The following is an 8,293-nucleotide window of genomic DNA, read 5'->3' as shown; positions in this document are numbered from 1 at the left end:
GCATCCTATTTCTATCATCATAGTAAAGTCCAGCAATTCCAATAATGACATACATCATCACAAAGTAATCCTATTCTAGAATCATATAGAGTTCTATATCTATAATGCATAGAAATGAAACATCATTATATATCAATGTTATCCAAATCATGAAATCATATAAGTTCCAAATCCATAATGTATAAAAATAAAGCAACCATAATAGTCTCGACATGAAAAATACTGAAATGCTAGGAAGAGTCAGAGTAGGGCCTCATAGATTCTGTAGACTTCATTCAATGGAAGGCAAAATACAATGCCCTATCTCAAATACCCATTGGTGTCATAGTGGAAGAAGGCATTTCAGATTTCATTGACTACAAGATTGAAGACCTAGGATCTCTAATGATCCATTCCTAGTTGAGTCTATTCTACGGAAAGGATAAGAAGATTAAACCATAATTCAGCATTCTTGAAAAGAAGAAACTTCACAATGTAGCCTATTTTCTTGAAGAATTTTCGGATGATCACATTCAAATTATTCTGTGCAGAGTTCACGGTGATAAGTTGTACTTAGACCAGATGCATGATATCACACCAGAAGCGATTCATGCTGTCACCAGTTTCTGCAACGTCGGTGAAGTGCCAGCCCTAAGGAAGATCAGCAAGATGGAAATGACCAAGCTCACTAGTTCTATGAGCGATTCACTGGGAATGACTGTCAATTCCATCAAGGATGATCTGGTCAAATATGCATGCATGGTGATAGGATACCGAATGTTCCATGACAATATAATCAACTCTAAATCTGCTATAGTAGTAAATGCTGCCTACAGGATGATCAAGGAAGATGCATCGTTTGATCTATGCATTGGTATGCAAAGACAACTTCTATTGAACATCAAGTCAATCAAATAGGAAAATGCCCTAAAATTTAAGTTTGGACAACTATTGGTTGGGTTGTTATTCTACTTCCAAGGCTATTTTCTAGGAGTAAGTGATATTGAGTGGTCTGCTAACCAATCGGTGACAAAGCAAATCAAGGAAAGCCTACAAGTGGTAGGAACTGGTTATCCGAAAGTGCTAAACAAATATTTTGATGAGTTCAGACACAAAATGAACCAAAGAGTAAGAATATCCAGTGATATTGTCAAAAAGTATGAGGAGGACATCTACTTCACCATCAAAGTTGATGAGTGCATAATGGAGGCAGTTGAGTCTAGACAGGAAGAAGTGGAACCAATGGGATATGAGGTAATGTATGACATGTTAGATGGGTATGCCTCTACCCTAATCACCTCACCCCTTGATCCAAAGGAAAAGAGAACCAACACCTATTTGGAAAAAGTTACACCGGTTCAATAACCCTCAGTAAAGAAGGGAAAGGAAGTGCCTTCAGCATTGGCACCGGTTACCACAACAAGTCCCAAAGTGACCAAGCGGTCACTAGCAAAGAAGAAACCGGAAGCGGCACCCACCAAAGTCTTTGAGAGGAAGTGGAAGACAAAAAGAAATACACTAGACTTAGAGGACACTGTCTCTAAAGAACAGCCTAAGAAGACTAGGCAAATGAGGAAAAAGACAAAGAGTGAACCGACAACATCTACACCAGTAAATATTGATATTTCCTCTTACAAACCTTTGACATATTGTCAAAGAACAATTAAGAATATTAGAATAAAAATGCTTGGTGATTTGAAAGAGTGCTCTGATGATTTTAATGATGATGAAAAGAAATAAGTTGAACAAGAAGTTATCAATTATTTATGTATTAATGATTGGTAGCCATCAGAAATTAAATCTGAGACGCCTGATTCTTTGTATAATTATTTAGATAACAAGTGGCACATTGCCATAGAAAAGGAACAAGAAATAAGAGAGGAAGTATTTGCACAATACTTTCCTGGAGTGCCTAGATCAGAATTCTATGAAGTAGTGGAGAGATATAAGGGCCTCTTCTTCATGAGAAGAAGAAGACTCCTATTATTGGAAGGAAAAGTTCTAGAAGTGGTCAAAGATACCCACTCCCTTGCTCAACCCTCTTTAAGACTGCATGAAGTGGCTGAAGCCAACAAGAAAGTAGAGAAAGAACCAGAAATCACTCAACTGGATGAAGTATACAACAGTGAAGGAGAACTAGTCACCACTCAAATGGAACCGATTGATGTTGATGCCTTAAATGGTGACAATGTTACTTTGGATGCACCAGTAGAAATAGAAGGTCAGGAGAAACAAAAGGAAGACAAGAGAAAATAGGCAGAGGAAGAGAAGAAGAAACAAGAGGAAGACAAGAGAAAATAGGCAGAGGAAGAGAAGAAGAAACAGGAGAAAGAAAAGACAAAACAGGCAGAACAGGAAAAGAAGAAAGAGGATGAGAAGAAAAAGAAAGAGGAAGAAAAGAGAAAAGAAGAGGAGAATAAGAAATAAGAGGATGAGAAGAAGAAGAAGGAAGTAGAAAAGGAAGAGGAGAAGAGAAAGGAAGAGGAGAAGGAAAAGGAAGAGGAGAAGAGAAAGGAAGAGGAGAAGAAAAAGGAAGAGGAGAAGAGAAAGGAAGAGGAGAAGAAAAAGGATGAAGATGAAGAGAAGCAGAAAGAAGAGGAGAAAAAGAAGGCAGAAGAAGACAAGCAAAAAGCCAAAGAGAAAGAAGAAGCAGCATAGAGCACTCATATGGAGACTCCAAAGGCAACTGGTAGTCAAACCAAACCAACTAACATTACCAATCCTATTGACCTCTAGTCGGCAAATGAATCAGAGCTACTACAGAGCATTAAGCTTTCTCAAGAGCGATTGGATGCTCTAAGGAGGAAAAAGGAGGAAGACGTTATCCAAAATACGGTGGAAACACTCACCAATTTGTTACCCTATACAAACCTCCCCAGTACCGATTCCTCACTTGCCCAATTAAACATTCTATGTACAGTTGTGGAAGACCATGTCCAAAGCCTGGAAGAAGTTGTAGAAACAAATGTTAAGAAGGAGCATGAAAAGGCTCTGAACATTGCCTTGGTGAAGAAGTTGAATGAGCTTCGATCAGAACTTCAGAATGCACAAAAGGACATCAGAGATGCAATGGATGAGGGCAATCTACTACTCAGCAAGATTTGCCAACCTCATTTATTCTGTAATGATGTGCTCACTCAGAAGGACAAACTGCAATCTAATATGTAGTCATTTATTAGCACCTTCAAGATGCCATATGATTCCTTCTCCACATATGGACAAACTGCTCACCGGTTTCAACTTCACTCTGCAAGAATAGAGGTAGAGATAAGCAACCAGACACATAATTTGTAGGAACTTCAACTGGTCCTACTACCAAGACTGCAAATTCTTTAGAAATGCTATCTAAATCTGGATGCCCTAACGGTCACTCAAGAGATGAGTACCTTGGATGCCATGGAAGAGAAGGTTTATCAGATGCAAATGGAGAATGAGGTTGCTATCTCATTGCTTGAATCATGGTCTTTATCCATGAAGACATTTATGCAGGATTTTAAATCAGTTTTTGACAAGTTTCACTCTTTATTGTCATAAACTTTTTAAATCAGTTTTTAATGCTAATGGAACAGGGGAGGAGTAGTATTTTGTATTTAAAATTTTGATGCATGCTTTGCATACTTTCTTGTTTATCTTAGTAAGGAAGTAGTATACATTGTATTTTCTACAAAAGGGATAGTGTATATGCTTAGGGGGAGTAATTTTACTTATGGCATAATTTTGTTGCACAACACTTAGATGTCAAAAATTTTCCAAAGTGTTTCCATCAATGCCACAGGGGGAGATTGTTGGCAATTTGATGATTATGTTGTGATTGTCATTGATGTACAAACACTTGCTATGAGATCACTTTGAGAATGTATGAATTATGCTCAACTAGTAATTGTTTCAAACCGGTATCATGTTGTAGTCTTTAGACTACTGTTGTTATGCATAAAGTGTTTACCGATCTCAAGTAGTATAAAGACCCAAGCGGCATAGAGAGATCAAGCGGTTTAAGGATCTCAATCCGAACTGAGCAAAGGAGCTAGAAGCAATAGTTATCTTTTTCCCAGTCTTCAATATTTGTCAACCGGTAATCCATTAAACCAGTATTACTCTGAGTCACCAACCGATAACCAGAAAGTTGGACAAATAGGTAATACTCTATGATGAGTTACCAACTGGTATATTTTTGTGATGAGTTACCATCCACCGACACTTTGACGGTGTTTTTGTGTCATGTTATCAAATGTGTCTAGATACAATGAACCTAGGAACTTGTAATGAAATCCTATTGGACCGATATGAAATCAAATTCCTTTTTAGGACATCATGTCTAGGGTTTTGTATGCATATGTATGAGAGTAGCTGTTAGGTTTTGGTGGATATTTTTTAAGCTCTTGAATGTGCGAGCTTAACTAAGAAGATCAAGTCTGTGAGTTGTAACATAGTAAGGAGTTACTGAAGACTAAAGTAATGTTGAAATGCATTAGCTATGAGCTACAATGGATCTAATCAAGCAGACTGTGCCATTTGCTAGATCATTCACTTGTTGATTACTCACATCTTTGACAAGTTAGAAACCCTTAACCGGGTAGGCCCATGAAAGCCTTTGAAAATCCTCTAACAAGGTGGTTCACATCTGTGGATTTGAAATCCTCTCACAAGGTAGTCTTTAATCAGACTTATCTCCTAACAGAGATTGAGATTCCTAATACGATCTATTCTGGTAAAGAACATTGTATGACCTTAACCGGTCTAACCTTAACCGGTCTAGTTACTATTCTGTAGATATTTACTTGTGAGTTTCATCTCATTGTGGTTTTTCCCATTTGGGTTTCCACATCAAAATCTCTTGTGTTATGGTGATTGTGCTTCTGTGGGTGAATGCATTATTCGCTATTTGGTTTGCGTGTGTGTTAACCGGTTTGTTTGCTAAATTGCTTTATCGGTTTACTGCTAGACTATTAAAGTATTTAAGTACAATATTTTTTGGTATACTAATTCACCCCTCCTCTTAGTATTCATCAAAGAGAATAGCGTGTCTTTTGAAATTCTTCTGAGAACATGTACTTCACCAGTTGAGAAATAACTAATTACAGCCTAAATGGCTTCCTTAGTTATTGTGTGAGTTCTCTCTAAATACATATTCTCTCCATGAACTCGACTCAAAATGATTCTGATATGCTCATCCTTGAAATCTTCAAGAAAGTAAGTGACATTATGAAAAACCTTTTTGAAAACGCTAGCCTACTTTGTTTCAATCTTTTCATTCTGATCACAAAGTTATTTCAACTATGTATAAATTTATAGCGATCCTAAATCTTCTATCTTGTAGTTAATGTAACTAGACAAATCACCTTTGATGACAACTCCACTCAGAACTTGTGACAATGCATTATACGACACAATTTGTTCTACCTCTATTGCTTCCATAGGCTCAGAAGTAATTATTAACCTCTCTATAGTATTTGAAGTTGATGCCATTCCAGATGAACAAGATTCGAAGTAGTATGTTCAAAGAAATACCTTTTTTCATCCATGTTGCCCTGTTTACTGGTTGAAATGCCCAAGTGCACACTAGTTCGACCTTCTGCAACCTTCAATTCAGCTTAATTTCACAAATCATGAAACAATTCGACAATTAACAACAAAACAATCTTTCTCATCTCAACAAGCGCTCAAATTTCTTTCTTGAATGCATTATGGTAAAAATGACAAAGTAAAACTCACTTTTATCCTTTTTACCTATTACATTAAATTCTCACCCATTTAGGGTTACAAATCCTAATTTCACCACTCAAGGGGAAAACTGGTTGGTAACATATTGACAAAAATTTATCAAAATTTCAAGTTTCAAAATTATTTTCCCACTCATTTTGCTCAAGGGGTCCAGAGGTATTTTAACAGTTAAGCTCCCCTTAGCCATATTAAAAAGGCTTATGTCACTGGTACAGGGTTCTCTTCACTAGGTGAAGGAATAGATTCTTCTCCAGGTGACTCATCACTTTTCTTCTTCCAAATCCTATTCATTTCCTCTCTGATTTCTTCAACATTGACTTTCTTCTTTCCTTTCTGATCCTTAGAAGAATTGACCGGTTTTCTATTTTTGGATCTACAAAAATTTGCTAAGCGCCTCAGTTTGTTACAATGATAACAGGCCATACCAGATGATCTCCAAGGTCCTACCTATCCTCTTCCTGTTCTTCTTCTATAATTCATAGCCACATGACCAAATTTATTATAGATGGTGCAAATAACATTTGTTACCTTTTCCATCTCAAATGGACTAAATTGGTTGTCATAGGGTCTTTGTCAATTCAGGTTTACCCCGTTGTCAAAATTCCTCATTTGGTCACCATTTGGTCTTGGATGCATGTGTGGTATAGGATTGTTTGCTCCATATATGTAGTCAATAGATCTATGTCCATACATTCCACCTATGAATAAATGACCTTCAAATTTCTTGGACACATACAACTTTTGTAGTGTGACTAGTTTTATGGCAAACAAAACAAATAGGTTTAAAGACCTTCTTACCGGTAGGCTTGTTGATCTTAGGAGCAGATTTGCTCTTAGGATTGTTGTTCTTTGTACTAGAGGACTCACCTTTTTCAGTTGTGTGAAAACCAAGTCCAAAGATATCACCCTTCATTCTTTGTGATTGAATTTGTTCTTCCAGCAAAGTAGAACTTCTACTGAACTTCTCCAATTTCTCACTGGCTTCATTAAGCTATTTGATGAGATCTTCATTATGCTTTGACAAGTTCTCTCTCAGAGATGATGTCAATTCAAGATCTAGCTATAGGTTCTCCTTTTCTTCTATTTCAGCAATCAAATGCTCATGCATAGTGACACTTTCTTGTTCAATATTTGTGATCTCTTAATCTATTTCCTTGATAAGATCTTCAGCAGCTCTTCTGGCTTCCAATTCCTGACTCATGCGGATAGTGAGACCTTTTATCTCTCTCCTCAGATTCAGTTTCTCACCATTTAAATTTTCAACTTCTTGTGCTAAAGCATCAATATTGGCTTCATCTGAACAACTATTATCAGATATCTCTAATAGTTGTTTAGTTTTCTCTCCCCTTTTGACTTGTGAAGCTTTCAGTTTGACCCTAAGGGTTTGAACTTCATTTCTGATAGCTTCTATCTCTCTAGCCATCTCAAAGTAGCTCATGTCCCCCATGGTGGTTTAAAGGCTCCCTTCTAAGTGATTAGGCTTCAAAGATGTTAGGCTATGATACCAATTGATGGACTTGAAAAGGACTGAGAATGGGGGGTGAATTAGTGACACCAAAAATAAAACTAATTCAAACACTAACTGGTAGATGAACTTAACAAAGCTTTTAAACACAATAAATGCAATCCAAAATGATATCATAGCATCCACCATAACACATGTGTTTATATGTGGAAAACCCAAATAGGAAAAAACCACGGTGAGATGGAACTCACAAGTTAACCATCTGCTGTAATAGATAACTGACCGGTTAAGGTCTACAAAGTGCTATGCTAGGAGCAAATCTTGTTAGAGATCCCAAAGCTTGATTAAAAGTTTGTACCCTGTTAGGAGTAATCTTGGTGGAGGATTTATGAATCCAAACTAATGGATCACCCTGTTAAAGGATTTATATATTGAAGCTTGTTAGAGCTTACCCGGTTAGGGGATTTGATTATGTTGTAATGGTTAAAAAACAACAGGAATGTTTTGATCTATTCTGAGTAGCACAATACTTGCTTAATCAGATCCTTCTAAACATATTCAACACTTCTCTTGTGCATACTCTACAACTTAACTCTTTTTCCTTTCACACATAACACTTTTCACTATCACTTTATCAAATAATTCACTGCGATGTCAATATATAGACCTTATGATTTCATGTCGGCCTTAAGAAATCATAACACAATTTCCAAGGTACAGTGTATATGGACAAGTCATCATAACTCATCACAAAAATTGCTGCCAAGTATTCGGTGCAAGTAACTCATCACAAAATGAGGTAACTCATCACAAAATTACCAAATAGTGGTTGGAAAAATCAAATACTAGTTTGAATAAAACATATGAACTGTTGTCCTTAAATCTTCGCTTGATCTCCATCTTGATCTTCATCTTGATGTTGACTTAGTATAATCACAGACTGTCTCTTATGCACATACCGGTTGACACAAAGTACCGATTAGACATAAACCTCTTGGTATAACCTCTAACATACTGGTTGACAGAGTAAACAATTGAAGTTACACCGGTAGTCAATATAATTATATGTGTGTGTGTGTGAGTGTTTCATCAATGACAACAAATGATGAATACATTACAATCATCATC

This window comes from Cryptomeria japonica, chromosome 10 (assembly GCF_030272615.1).
Source record: "Cryptomeria japonica chromosome 10, Sugi_1.0, whole genome shotgun sequence".
NCBI lineage: Eukaryota > Viridiplantae > Streptophyta > Pinopsida > Cupressales > Cupressaceae > Cryptomeria > Cryptomeria japonica.
Note: the sequence above shows the minus strand (reverse complement) of the source record.